General features: G+C 42.8%; 1 protein-coding gene across 1 annotated transcript in view; it reads right to left on the reverse strand.

Annotated features, from left to right (window-relative positions):
- Window positions 1-15,491, reverse strand: part of LOC146005827 (uncharacterized) — a 142,053-nt gene that overhangs the window by 14,722 nt on the left and 111,840 nt on the right. The gene's annotated exons all lie outside the window — the stretch shown is intronic.

A 15,491-nucleotide genomic window follows, 5' to 3' on the forward strand; every position in this document is an offset into this window, starting at 1 on the left:
GAAGAAATAACTGGAAATCCAGGAACAGAAGATAACATAGTAAGCTGACAGGTGACCTGCAGGAAACAGGAAACTATCACCGGCAGGGCAGTCCGGGGGAGAATGCCTTAAAAAGGGCTCAGGTGATCAATCACCTGTGAAAGTTCAAGCCCAGCTCCCCAGTCCTAATGCTGCCAGCTGAGACTGAGATAACAAGGTCATTAAACCACAGCCTTTTGTATAGAGCAACCCACAGAGGATTGTGTTGCAAAGGCACAGACTCCCCACTGGAGGCCACCAGAGTCCACTACCAGAAAAAGACTGGAAAGACCACAGAACTGATATAAAACTAATGAGCCACAACAATGGCTCATGACAGTCAGGGCCGGCGCTACCCACTCAGCGCAGCCTGCAAAGCAGGTAGGCGCCGGCCCTTAGAGGCGCTTCCTCCCCTCCTGCCGCACTGTAGCTGCCGATGCCTGCGCCTGTCAAAATATATGACAGGCAGCGGCACGTTTCACAAGCAGCCGGGCGTTGTGAGCAGTGAGCACTCTTGGCTGCCCGCCCAGACCCGCACTCACCGCCCGATGATTTTTCCCCCGCCGGGTGCCGGCAAATCAGCTGAGCTGTGCTCCCCTCTGCCCCTCTGACTCTCTCCTCCCTGCTGCTGCTGCCGTGAGCTGAAGATACAGCTGCTGGCAGGCAGGGGGAGCACCTCTCAGACAGATGACGTCAGCCTGAGAGGGGAGAGAGACACCGAGGAGCAGCAGCGCTGTGGCCAAGAAGAAGCTTTCTAAAAGTGAGTGGGCTACTGTGCTCTGGGGTGACCAGCACTAGTCTGTCACTACTGTGGGGATGATGCAGTATGATTCGGGGGGGGGGGGGTTAGGGGTTTCTCTGGCTGCATTAGGGCAGAGTCTGTAGACTCTGAGATACGGTAGGGAATACATTAAACTGCATGTGCCAGTAGGCTGTGCTGGAGGGGATTCTGTAAATATGTGAAATGCCTGTGACAACTCAGATCCCCCTCCAGCTCAAACCCCCATAGGCAGATTCTGTATATGTCTGACATGTCTGCCTATCGGAGGGGGGGGAGGCTGTGCTGGAGGGGGGGGTGAATATGTGACATGTCTGCCTATGGGGTGGGGTAATTATTCAGGGCCAGAACGGTGGGCCACTATAATGTTCACTGTGGCCTCCCCCCTACATGAGGAGAGAGGCACCATCCGTATTAACACAGACTTGGCAGTGGCACTCACAGAAATAATTAGAATTAGGTGAGATAGAGAATTGTCTCTGAGTGTTTATTCATATGCTTAATTCTGTGAGTGCCACTGCCACCTCTGTGTTAATACAGTACATGTACAGTGCGCATGTGCAGGTGCCTTCGCCACCTGCACAGTCAGCGTGATTCTCGCACAGGGGCGGTGGGCCATGGGAATGCCCAGCGTTTCATGGGCATCCCCATGCAAACGCTGGGCGTTGCCATGTAAATGCAGCCATGACGGAGTGTGACGCAAATATGTCGGTCTCCATTGATTTCTCCTGCTGCGGGACATGTGAAGGGATGTGTTTTCATAACACATCCCCTCGCATGGTTGCGAGGGGTTATGGCAGTGGGCGGGGGCATGTATTTGTCGGGCGGTATGGGGCACTACTCTGGTCATTATGTCTAAGCGTCATTATATGTAAGCAGCATTATTGTGGGCATTATTTGCATTCCTCTAGTCTGGGCATTATGTGTAAGCGGTATTAATGTGGGCATTATGTGTAAGCAGTATTATTGTGGGCATTATGTGTAAGCAGTATTATTGTGGGCATTATGTGTAAGCAGTATTATTGTGGGCATTATGTGTAAGCAGTATTATTGTGGGCATTATGTGTAAGCGGTATTATTGTGGGCATTATGTGTAAGCGGTATTATTGTGGGCATTATGTGTAAGCGGTATTATTGTGGGCATTATGTGTAAGCGGTATTATTGTGGGCATTACTGTATGTGTAAGCGGTGTTATTGTGGGCAATATGTGTAAGCGGTATTATTGTGGGCATTATGTGTAAGCGGTATTATTGTGGGCATTATGTGTAAGCGGTATTATTGTGGGCATTATGTGTAAGCAGTATTATTGTGGGCATTATGTGTAAGCGGTATTATTGTGGGCATTATGTGTAAGCAGTATTATTGTGGGCATTATGTGTAAGCGGTATTATTGTGGGCATTATGTGTACTTTATTACTCTGGGCATTATGTGTAAGCGGTATTATTGTGGGCATTATGTGTAAGCGGTATTATTGTGGGCATTATGTGTACTTTATTACTCTGGGCATTATGTGTAAGCGGTATTATTGTGGGCATTATGTGTAAGCGGTATTATTGTGGGCATTATGTGTAAATAGTATTACTGAACTGACTTTTATTTCCACCGGTGTCCGCCTAAAAGGGCGGATGGGTGCTGAAGTCATGTGTTCCTATGGTCCAGAGCCGTTTCCACCCCTTCCCTTCCCACAATGAACGGCCTAGACAGTGTGTAACGCACTGCCAGGATCTGCACATGCACAATAATGCCCATACGCAGACCTCCAACCATTGGAATGGGGATGAATTCAGACCCCTCCAATCGTTAGAGAATCACCCCCTTTGTGTAGGCAGCACTACTATGAGCATTAGGTGTAACTTGTATTACTCCGGAAATTAAGTATAGGCATTATGTGTAAAAGGCACTACTACTATTAAAATTTTATATAAAGGACACTACTGTGTGGCATAATGTGTATAAACGGTACAAATGCCTGAAGTAACATGAATAATGGACTCTATGGTATTTTGTAACGGGAATAAGGGAAACAGATGTGTGGTAGAATGTGAATCAGTGGCACTACATGTAAATAACATTGTGCTACTGTGTGGTGTAATTTTAGAACACATTCCTTGTGAGAACACAACTCCTTTTTTTGTGGCATGTACCTCTAGCATGTACTCATTTATTAGGTATGGGAAGGCGCAAATTTAGAGTTTGCAGGGAGGCGCCGAACACCCTAGAACCGGCCCTGATGACAGTCATCGCATTGGAATGCAGTTACAGTTGGTGTGATCTCCTCCCACCATTGTCAGTAATGTCCTTTCCAGAGAGTACCTACACAACACATATCTACAGATTAGTATGTAAGTAAGTTTATTTTATGTAGCACACTTTCTCCAACAGGACCGCACTTTACAGACATTTTTAAAAAAACAATGCACATAATAAAGAGATGTTGGTAGTATAGTAACAAACAAGTCACAGACAAAATAAACCCTTGAGCGCACAATAAGCATAAAGTAGGATTGGTGCATCATTTTGGATAATAACCAGGCTTCGGGCTCGGTGGCTCACTGCACTCGCCACACTTTATAAAATCAACTCTACGCCGCCGTGGATAGTGGGGGTATGAACTATCCATGTCAGTGTGTGAGTTGATTGTATAAAGTGTGGTAAGTGCGAGGGGACACGGACCCTGAAGGAGCAGGTGGCCAGCTGCCATTGTGAAACCACATAAGTACCAATACTTGTGTAGTAGCATGATAAACCCTGCACAGAAACATCCACGTGACCCACATCCTGCCCACAGAGAAACCATCTGAGGCAACATCTGGGTGCACTGCATAGGTCAGCGCTAGCAGGGTGTGCAATCTGCGGAGGTACACATTACAGGAATAGCATTTACCGTTTAAGCATAATCTATCTAATAAAATAAAGTGCTGATAAAAAAATGATGTTATGATGTTAAGCATGCATATCAGACCTAATGTGTACAATGCACCCCCTAAAATTACACAAGTCCTACAACTATGTTCCTACTCTACTAACCTCCAAAATAAATGCAATATTCATGAAATTGCCATCAATAAAATGTAGTGCAACCCAAGAATAAGAGCATACACATTCTGGTCCAAAGCAGCGCTAAGCGCAGTGCTCGCTGCAGCCAGTGTCTCGTGTGGTCAACACTAACTTAATGAACTGAAGTTGCGGGTTTTCAAAACAAATTAGTCCTTTGTTTGCTAACAGATGTCATAACAGAAAGCAATTTTTGCAGGGATACTGGTCGGTTTTAAACTTGCTGGGAGCTGTGAAGAGATTGGAGCAGGGTTGCAGACCCTCCCAGAATTACCTGGAGTCTCCCGAAAATCGGGTCCCCCTCCCGGCCCCCGGAAGGGTGGGCAACCCTCCCGGAATCAGGGGGACCCCCCCTGAGCCCCCCGATCGCGGCATTTAAATGCCGCAATCCGCGGGTCTCAGAGGAGGGGGCGGAGCTAAAATGACACACTCGTGTCATTTTAGCCCCGCCCCCTCCATGGAAATAAGTGATTTTGTCTATTTCCCGTAATGGGGGCGGGGCTTAATGACATCACAGTCAAGCCCCGCCCCCCTGACGGGTAATGAAAGTCTCCTCTCCGGGCTTCTCCCGGAGAGGAGCATTTAAAAGTCGGCAACCCTGGATTGGAGGTAGGAGCAGATCAGGTCTGGGGGTGGGGTGGAGAGTTATTGGTGTAAAAACTGTCACAGCTCAAAGTGAAAGTAAAAGCTGTCACCACTCAAAGTTAAAGGACACTGTGGAAGCTGTTGTTTTCCATTGTTTATAATAAAGCTCTTCTTAAAAAAAATCTGATTTTAAAAATAAAATAAAAACAGCTGTGTTACACTTTAACACTTTAAAGAGAGAACACTTTATTTGCATTAGAAAGAAATCGCCTTCAGAATCTGCAATAGGTCATGTATTATATGGATGGAAAATATTATTTTCTAAGCTTCAGCCTCTTTTTGACATTTCTATATTTTACACCCTAAGAAGCAGACATATAATACAATATTGATTGATTTTCATGGTGACTAAAATGTGCAAAGTGTAAAAGTCAGTTTAAAGAACGGCTTAACATTTAAAGGCCCTTTCGCTAATTGTCCTCATTTTCTCTCAATGTACCGCTTGTTTGAACCTATTTTAGCAATTGTATAAAACATGATCTTCAGAAGAGATGGCGGCGGCTGACAGTGCAAATGGCTTCCTTTTTTTCAGGTTTAGATTTTACATACATTTTCTATGCACAGAATAAAGGATGTGATTTATATTAAACACCCAAATAGAGCAGATGCAGGAGGCAAGAAAGTGATTGATGTGCAATGTTACAAATCCCCATCTGAAACATATTCCAAAATTACATTTCCCCCTTTTGCCACTTATATTAATATTAGTTACCAGCCCATCGAAATAACTGAACAACAAAACAGTAGTAGTCCCAGCGCCAGCACTGGCGGCTGTGTGTGACCCAACGTAGTGGCGCTTGACTTGATTGTCAGGCACCGTCTACTGGCTGTCGTTTGGCAAAACACTGGAAATCCCCACATATATAACTAGCGTCCCAGCACTGTTTCACAGGGGCACAGGGCCAAGCACCACGTTCCTCCCTGCTTTATACGAGCTGAGCCGTGATAGCACGCGTCATACAGTATAGCCTGATGGTTAATATACATAAACCTTCCTCAAGATGTACACGATTGGCCACACTAGATGTACACGATTGGCCACCCTAATGGGGACATAAATCGCAGTTTTTATGTTTCCTGTCAGACAGCCACAATATCATGTGGTTGTAAGAAGTGATAAGTAGAAATAAATTAATGACCATCGGAGGATTAAGCAGTGAGGCTGCTTATTAACCAGTGGCAGATGCAGTGTCTGGGCTGCAGCGCTGTCATGAAGTGCAGGAGGAATTGCTAAGCACATATATATATATATATATATATATATATATATATATATGCATGTTATCATTTATGTAATATATGTGCTGGATCGGTCCCCCCGGGGATTACCATCGCTGAATGCATTGGGCGCCTTGCGATAAAAAAGAATGGTGAATTCCTAAACTTTGCACAAGATCAGCTTGTGTGGGGTCCTCGGTGCTCAGAAGGGTGTCACCTGTCACCATGAAACGTGCACATATATAGAAATTTGGAGCAGTATGGACTCTCACAAGCGCTTCGTGATAACCATCAAAGTGACATAAAGCTGTGAATAAATAACCATTTTTAAAAATTTCCTTTTTTTGTGTGGCCAGTGCCATTATTGTTGTGTAGTGGGGATGAATGTGTCTGTCCTATTTTTATGTGAAGTTTGCTCCGATGAAGTGTATACTGTAACAAAATTGTTAAAAATGACCATGAAGTCAAAAAATCACAATGAAAAAAAGTCAATCAACTTCCAGAGGACGTCTAGATGTTCTTAAAGTGAGAGGCGTTCCACCACTCACAGGTCAATATGTGGATGTACAGTAAACACGTAAAGGTATCTTTTTTCCTTTTCTAATGTTTTTTTATGAATGAGGCCTTTTTCATTGCCTAGGCTGGCGCACCCCACTCACTTATTATTTAGTGATGTAATGCATACTGTATAAAGGTTTCTTTTAAAGGTCAATATGGCATGAGGATGGTGTACCTCACGCACACTCAAAACAGAAAATCGGGGACTGTGGAATGCAAAATGCATTCCACATCTATTAGAGGATTCGCTGAGCCTCCAAATAAAGGCAGTGGAGCACAAATGCGTTCCACCAATGTGAATACTATGGGGGGTTGTTAGAACATTGGTAATAATTTGGAAATCCCAACAGCGTTGCCAATCCACAAAGGCACTCCCCCCGGACCATCAAAGTACAAGGTTTTTTCAAAAATCAAGTGAACATACATAATATATAAAACAATAAAAAATTATATAAAACAAAAATATACAGCAAATACTGTATATTAGAAATAAACCCTTTCCTAAAGCATATCAATGGAGGCAGGAATAACTTTACATTGAAGGGAAATATGATAGTTTCACTTGATCTGTGAATAGGGAACATACGTTAAGAGGCCTTGCGATATCCGGAATCAGGGTGACCCAATATACACCTGATGCACTCAGCGCTGGCGATCCCCGGGGTTCAACCCAGAAAATAAATTTTATACATTATAACATGTACAGTATGTATATACTGTACATGTTTAGCGATCCCCTTTGCACTTCATGGCCTGTCCAGGTGCTGCAGTCTCTGCTGTGATAGACACAATTCTATTAAGCATGTTGTTTCCCCTTGCCACCCAACCCAACCACACACCCCACCAAGATTCTCCTCTTCCAGGATTGCAAATGTGAACATTGTCAGATTCTCCCCAATATTCAGTTATTTTTTTTCAGGATCCTTGGGGGATGAAGTCTTTGTCCTGTGTCCAAATAGCAGTAGCTGAACCACTTATGCAGGGGGTCTGCTGTGCCGCCAAAACTATTGGCGTCCTTATGCTCTTGACTCATGTACCTATAGGAAATCCATCAGTATGAATGATGATTAAAACATGTACTGTGAAATAAAATACCATAGCCATCTTCCCCATTATAAATAAATACCACTGTAGTAATTACAGCCAGGCTGTGTTGTTTGGGATTTAATAAGTTCGTACTTTAGGAAATATAGTAAATTGATTTTTAAATTGAACAGAATAATCATTTTATTTTATCTTTCTTTCATTTAACTAGTTTTATTTCTCCTTGCAAAAATCCAGTAATTCACATATAATATGGGAATAATTTGAACTCCCAGCTGCGTGTATATAACATCTACAGAACTGCCATTATCAATTAATTCTCTGATGGTAGAACAGGAAATAAAATTGACTTGACCATATGTTCCATTTCATATTTTCTATCTGAATAAATAAAAGTCTGACAATAAAATGGATGTTTTACTGCACATTACCAGAAGAATTGTAAAAATGATCTGTCCTTAAATTCTGGGGTCAGACTTGCTTTACGTTTAATAGTAGAAAAATCCATTACAAATGAGTTTTGTGCGTTTGGCTTTGCTGTCTGAACATTTATAGATCAAGGGTAACATGTAGTAGGATGTAATTTTTGGAAAGGTACGAAAGCACACTAAATCGCATGTTTAAAAATCACACTTTTTTGCCCCAAAATCGCAAATGTAATTAAATGCGGTTCCAGGGGTAGAAATGGAATTTGCGTGCGATTTCTGCTGATTTTTGGTCACAGAAATGTGCGCATTTTTGTAATGGAAATTGTGAGTTATTTTTCTACACATGATTTTTTACACATGGTAATGTGCAGTTTTTGGACTTAATAAAAAAAATGGCATGTGGTCCCCCTTCCTGACCCAAACCAGCCCCGGACTCATTGAGTTTGTCCTGGTTCCAAAAATATGGGGGCCAAAAAGTGTAAGGGTCCCCCGTATTTTGGAACCAACATCGAACTCCAATAGCCGGCGGTGCCATGTCACAGCCAGGGGACATTTTTTATACAACGTCCCCTGCCGTACCATTAGTACTGATTTTTTCGCTAAATGTGCAAATTAAATCGCAATTTGCACACTATCAAATATGCACTTTTTAAAAAGAACATGATTATTCATCAGTTTTTTTACAAAAATTTGCAAAAAATCTGAAATTCGCATCATACCACCCAAGGATCCAATGTTTATATCAACAAATTACATATGTTCTTATAGAATAAACTTTTTCAAGAACATCTACGAACAATTGTTTTTTTTTAATAGTCTTGGAAGTCTTTACTCCCATAAATTATACAGCATGGTTTATATACTGTAGGCCAGGCATGTCCAAACTGTGGCCCTCCAGCTGTTGTGAAACTACATATCCCAGCATGCCTTGCCATAGTTTTAGCAATTCCTAATAGCAAAACTGTGGCAAGGCATGATTGGACTTGCAGGGCCAAATGTAATAGGGTGAGAGTTTCAGAAAGTGAGAGATTTTGGGAGAGTTTTCCCCTTTTTTTTAAAGCGGCAATCAATTACACTGCAAAACCAGGTTGATTTTGCCATGTAATTGATTGTCGCTTTAAAAAAAGGGGAAAACTCTCCCAAAATCTCTCACTTTCTGAAACTCTCACCCTATTACATTTGGCCCGCAGTTTCACAACAGCAGGTCCATGGTTTGGACATGCCTGCTGTAGACTTTGGACTTCCTGACTTATATGGAAATAAAGCTGTAAATAATAAAAAGAAGCAATTCTATGTATATTGTTTTATAGTAGTGTGCAAAACCATACTAAACTGTTTTCGTTTTCGTTTTGAATTTGGATTTAAAATCCAAATCTTGGGTTTTGGATTTCTTGAGAATGGTTAAAAACTGTGAAAATCATGAAATGTTTGCAATCCAAATTCCAAAATTCAGTTTTTAAATTTGAATTCCAAAAGACGGAAAGATCCGAATAGAGACTCCGATCACCTCAGTAGATCTGCACTGGTACTCGGTTAGGAATCACAAAATTCTGGTGGGTTCGGATTTCTAAAGAACCGAGCTGCACATCTTTACTTTAAAAATGATATATTTTACATTAGAAATGTGGGCAGACCCTCAGTGTATTGATTTACTAAAATTCTAAAGAGTTTCTTGAAAATTGATAAAAAAAACCAGCTAGATTGTATTATTAACGTCAATAATGTTAATTTCCAATACTTTTCACTAAATTTTGACCATGCTCTCCTTAGTTAAATGGCAACTGAAATCACATGGAAGGATCTTACACACAATCCAAACTCCACAGTACTGATTTTAAATCTGATGTCTGAATTAAAGGATTTTCCGAATCGGAACTTGGATAAATTCAAATTAACTAAATTCAGCTGAGTTAGGATTTTTAATTCACATCTTTTCTTACACTTTGCAAAAATCTCTATCTATTTATCTGTCTATCTAGAATATAAGAAAGAAAAGACTATTTCTAGTGAGTTTAAAGATAGTTGAGACAAAAGGGGTAAAAAACATCTAATGGAAGGAGCTCAAGTGATTATGATATTTCCTACTGAATTCATATTGGTGGAGGGAAAAGCCCTGTCCAAAGTGTGCATAATAAACTAAGATGTTTAAATTAGTGTTTAAACAGTAATGAGCTGATCGGTTGGTACTTCATATCTCTCCACTTTATTGCTCTCCGAGGCTTAGTACATCTGCTACAAATATAAGGATAGATATAAAGTTAATTTTATGGACTGAGTAAATGTCAGGTCACATGGTCTATTGATTTTTTTTTAAAAAATTCTGACACCCCAGCAGTACTGTATATGCTTTTGAGTATCATTTTTTTAGAGGAAGCTGCTGTACTCTCCTTTAGACTTCCAGTGAGCTCTTCTGGAATGGTTTACTAATACAAAATCCATGATCGTTGTTGCTTTGCTATTAAATTGTAATGATTTTCAGTTTATTTGTGGTCAGTACGTATCACCTTGTGTATACAGGGGTGGGGTCCTGGGGTGCACACCAATTGAGAGGTGCGACCCTGCGGAGACCTTTCAGTAGAACTGCATACAAAGTCAAAGGTGCAGGTGCACAAATTAAACTCCCAATTTAAAAATTTTGCAATAAAATTTTGCATTTTTAGCGAGGTTCTTCGCTTAGTTATGGCCATAAGTAACGGCTTGCCCACCGCGTCCAGGTGACCTCATTAGTCGGGCAAGTCCCTAACATTTTGGGGGGTACAAATCTAGGGCACAGGGCACCCCAAAATGGCGCAGCCGAGTGACCCCAGGGCAACACAAGACTGAAAGAAATATATAGTGAAACAAAGTGAGGATAGGTTAGTGAGAGAGGCTGCTAAAGATAGCAGGGGTAAGTAAGTGAGAGGTAAAAAAATGAGAGATAAAGTAGTGAGAGGTGAAGTAGTGAGAGGTAAAGGTTAGAAATGAATTACATTGAAATAAAACACACAATAGGGATGAAAGTGAAAATGAAAATAAGTGTTAATTTGTGTTGCTCCTGAGGCCAAACAGCCACACCAGTCCAGGGGGGCCCACAACCCAGAAATGCACCCCCCCATCTGATAATCCATTGAACATTTGTGCAGGTCTCACCTTCCTCTGCATGCAGTCTAAGAAATGTCAGGAACCTAATTAAAACCAATATATAGGACAGGTGAGCGTGGGTGCTACCACCAGGCGCAGAAGGGGTCTCTGGCCTTCTAATGTGTATGGAAATACACGGCATTAGATATACAGGGGTGGGGTCCTGGGGTGCACACCAATTGAGAGGTGCGACCCTGCGGAGACCTTTCAGTAGAACTGCATACAAAGTCAAAGGTGCAGGTGCACAAATTAAACTCCCAATTTAAAAATTTTGCAATAAAATTTTGCATTTTTAGCGAGGTTCTTCGCTTAGTTATGGCCATAAGTAACGGCTTGCCCACCGCGTCCAGGTGACCTCATTAGTCGGGCAAGTCCCTAACATTTTGGGGGGTACAAATCTAGGGCACAGGGCACCCCAAAATGGCGCAGCCGAGTGACCCCAGGGCAACACAAGACTGAAAGAAATATATAGTGAAACAAAGTGAGGATAGGTTAGTGAGAGAGGCTGCTAAAGATAGCAGGGGTAAGTAAGTGAGAGGTAAAAAAATGAGAGATAAAGTAGTGAGAGGTGAAGTAGTGAGAGGTAAAGGTTAGAAATGAATTACATTGAAATAAAACACACAATAGGGATGAAAGTGAAAATGAAAATAAGTGTTAATTTGTGTTGCTCCTGAGGCCAAACAGCCACACCAGTCCAGGGGGGCCCACAACCCAGAAATGCACCCCCCCATCTGATAATCCATTGAACATTTGTGCAGGTCTCACCTTCCTCTGCATGCAGTCTAAGAAATGTCAGGAACCTAATTAAAACCAATATATAGGACAGGTGAGCGTGGGTGCTACCACCAGGCGCAGAAGGGGTCTCTGGCCTTCTAATGTGTATGGAAATACACGGCATTAGATATACAGGGGTGGGGTCCTGGGGTGCACACCAATTGAGAGGTGCGACCCTGCGGAGACCTTTCAGTAGAACTGCATACAAAGTCAAAGGTGCAGGTGCACAAATTAAACTCCCAATTTAAAAATTTTGCAATAAAATTTTGCATTTTTAGCGAGGTTCTTCGCTTAGTTATGGCCATAAGTAACGGCTTGCCCACCGCGTCCAGGTGACCTCATTAGTCGGGCAAGTCCCTAACATTTTGGGGGGTACAAATCTAGGGCACAGGGCACCCCAAAATGGCGCAGCCGAGTGACCCCAGGGCAACACAAGACTGAAAGAAATATATAGTGAAACAAAGTGAGGATAGGTTAGTGAGAGAGGCTGCTAAAGATAGCAGGGGTAAGTAAGTGAGAGGTAAAAAAATGAGAGATAAAGTAGTGAGAGGTGAAGTAGTGAGAGGTAAAGGTTTGAAATGAATTACATTGAAATAAAACACACAATAGGGATGAAAGTGAAAATGAAAATAAGTGTTAATTTGTGTTGCTCCTGAGGCCAAACAGCCACACCAGTCCAGGGGGGCCCACAACCCAGAAATGCACCCCCCCATCTGATAATCCATTGAACATTTGTGCAGGTCTCACCTTCCTCTGCATGCAGTCTAAGAAATGTCAGGAACCTAATTAAAACCAATATATAGGACAGGTGAGCGTGGGTGCTACCACCAGGCGCAGAAGGGGTCTCTGGCCTTCTAATGTGTATGGAAATACACGGCATTAGATATACAGGGGTGGGGTCCTGGGGTGCACACCAATTGAGAGGTGCGACCCTGCGGAGACCTTTCAGTAGAACTGCATACAAAGTCAAAGGTGCAGGTGCACAAATTAAACTCCCAATTTAAAAATTTTGCAATAAAATTTTGCATTTTTAGCGAGGTTCTTCGCTTAGTTATGGCCATAAGTAACGGCTTGCCCACCGCGTCCAGGTGACCTCATTAGTCGGGCAAGTCCCTAACATTTTGGGGGGTACAAATCTAGGGCACAGGGCACCCCAAAATGGCGCAGCCGAGTGACCCCAGGGCAACACAAGACTGAAAGAAATATATAGTGAAACAAAGTGAGGATAGGTTAGTGAGAGAGGCTGCTAAAGATAGCAGGGGTAAGTAAGTGAGAGGTAAAAAAATGAGAGATAAAGTAGTGAGAGGTGAAGTAGTGAGAGGTAAAGGTTAGAAATGAATTACATTGAAATAAAACACACAATAGGGATGAAAGTGAAAATGAAAATAAGTGTTAATTTGTGTTGCTCCTGAGGCCAAACAGCCACACCAGTCCAGGGGGGCCCACAACCCAGAAATGCACCCCCCCATCTGATAATCCATTGAACATTTGTGCAGGTCTCACCTTCCTCTGCATGCAGTCTAAGAAATGTCAGGAACCTAATTAAAACCAATATATAGGACAGGTGAGCGTGGGTGCTACCACCAGGCGCAGAAGGGGTCTCTGGCCTTCTAATGTGTATGGAAATACACGGCATTAGATATACAGGGGTGGGGTCCTGGGGTGCACACCAATTGAGAGGTGCGACCCTGCGGAGACCTTTCAGTAGAACTGCATACAAAGTCAAAGGTGCAGGTGCACAAATTAAACTCCCAATTTAAAAATTTTGCAATAAAATTTTGCATTTTTAGCGAGGTTCTTCGCTTAGTTATGGCCATAAGTAACGGCTTGCCCACCGCGTCCAGGTGACCTCATTAGTCGGGCAAGTCCCTAACATTTTGGGGGGTACAAATCTAGGGCACAGGGCACCCCAAAATGGCGCAGCCGAGTGACCCCAGGGCAACACAAGACTGAAAGAAATATATAGTGAAACAAAGTGAGGATAGGTTAGTGAGAGAGGCTGCTAAAGATAGCAGGGGTAAGTAAGTGAGAGGTAAAAAAATGAGAGATAAAGTAGTGAGAGGTGAAGTAGTGAGAGGTAAAGGTTAGAAATGAATTACATTGAAATAAAACACACAATAGGGATGAAAGTGAAAATGAAAATAAGTGTTAATTTGTGTTGCTCCTGAGGCCAAACAGCCACACCAGTCCAGGGGGGCCCACAACCCAGAAATGCACCCCCCCATCTGATAATCCATTGAACATTTGTGCAGGTCTCACCTTCCTCTGCATGCAGTCTAAGAAATGTCAGGAACCTAATTAAAACCAATATATAGGACAGGTGAGCGTGGGTGCTACCACCAGGCGCAGAAGGGGTCTCTGGCCTTCTAATGTGTATGGAAATACACGGCATTAGATATACAGGGGTGGGGTCCTGGGGTGCACACCAATTGAGAGGTGCGACCCTGCGGAGACCTTTCAGTAGAACTGCATACAAAGTCAAAGGTGCAGGTGCACAAATTAAACTCCCAATTTAAAAATTTTGCAATAAAATTTTGCATTTTTAGCGAGGTTCTTCGCTTAGTTATGGCCATAAGTAACGGCTTGCCCACCGCGTCCAGGTGACCTCATTAGTCGGGCAAGTCCCTAACATTTTGGGGGGTACAAATCTAGGGCACAGGGCACCCCAAAATGGCGCAGCCGAGTGACCCCAGGGCAACACAAGACTGAAAGAAATATATAGTGAAACAAAGTGAGGATAGGTTAGTGAGAGAGGCTGCTAAAGATAGCAGGGGTAAGTAAGTGAGAGGTAAAAAAATGAGAGATAAAGTAGTGAGAGGTGAAGTAGTGAGAGGTAAAGGTTAGAAATGAATTACATTGAAATAAAACACACAATAGGGATGAAAGTGAAAATGAAAATAAGTGTTAATTTGTGTTGCTCCTGAGGCCAAACAGCCACACCAGTCCAGGGGGGCCCACAACCCAGAAATGCACCCCCCCATCTGATAATCCATTGAACATTTGTGCAGGTCTCACCTTCCTCTGCATGCAGTCTAAGAAATGTCAGGAACCTAATTAAAACCAATATATAGGACAGGTGAGCGTGGGTGCTACCACCAGGCGCAGAAGGGGTCTCTGGCCTTCTAATGTGTATGGAAATACACGGCATTAGATATACAGGGGTGGGGTCCTGGGGTGCACACCAATTGAGAGGTGCGACCCTGCGGAGACCTTTCAGTAGAACTGCATACAAAGTCAAAGGTGCAGGTGCACAAATTAAACTCCCAATTTAAAAATTTTGCAATAAAATTTTGCATTTTTAGCGAGGTTCTTCGCTTAGTCATGGCCATAAGTAACGGCTTGCCCACCGCGTCCAGGTGACCTCATTAGTCGGGCAAGTCCCTAACATTTTGGGGGGTACAAATCTAGGGCACAGGGCACCCCAAAATGGCGCAGCCGAGTGACCCCAGGGCAACACAAGACTGAAAGAAATATATAGTGAAACAAAGTGAGGATAGGTTAGTGAGAGAGGCTGCTAAAGATAGCAGGGGTAAGTAAGTGAGAGGTAAAAAAATGAGAGATAAAGTAGTGAGAGGTGAAGTAGTGAGAGGTAAAGGTTAGAAATGAATTACATTGAAATAAAACACACAATAGGGATGAAAGTGAAAATGAAAATAAGTGTTAATTTGTGTTGCTCCTGAGGCCAAACAGCCACACCAGTCCAGGGGGGCCCACAACCCAGAAATGCACCCCCCCATCTGATAATCCATTGAACATTTGTGCAGGTCTCACCTTCCTCTGCATGCAGTCTAAGAAATGTCAGGAACCTAATTAAAACCAATATATAGGACAGGTGAGCGTGGGTGCTACCAC

The sequence above is a fragment of the Crinia signifera genome, chromosome 5 (assembly GCF_055691185.1).
Source record: "Crinia signifera chromosome 5, ASM5569118v1, whole genome shotgun sequence".
NCBI classification, from domain to species: Eukaryota; Metazoa; Chordata; class Amphibia; order Anura; family Myobatrachidae; genus Crinia; species Crinia signifera.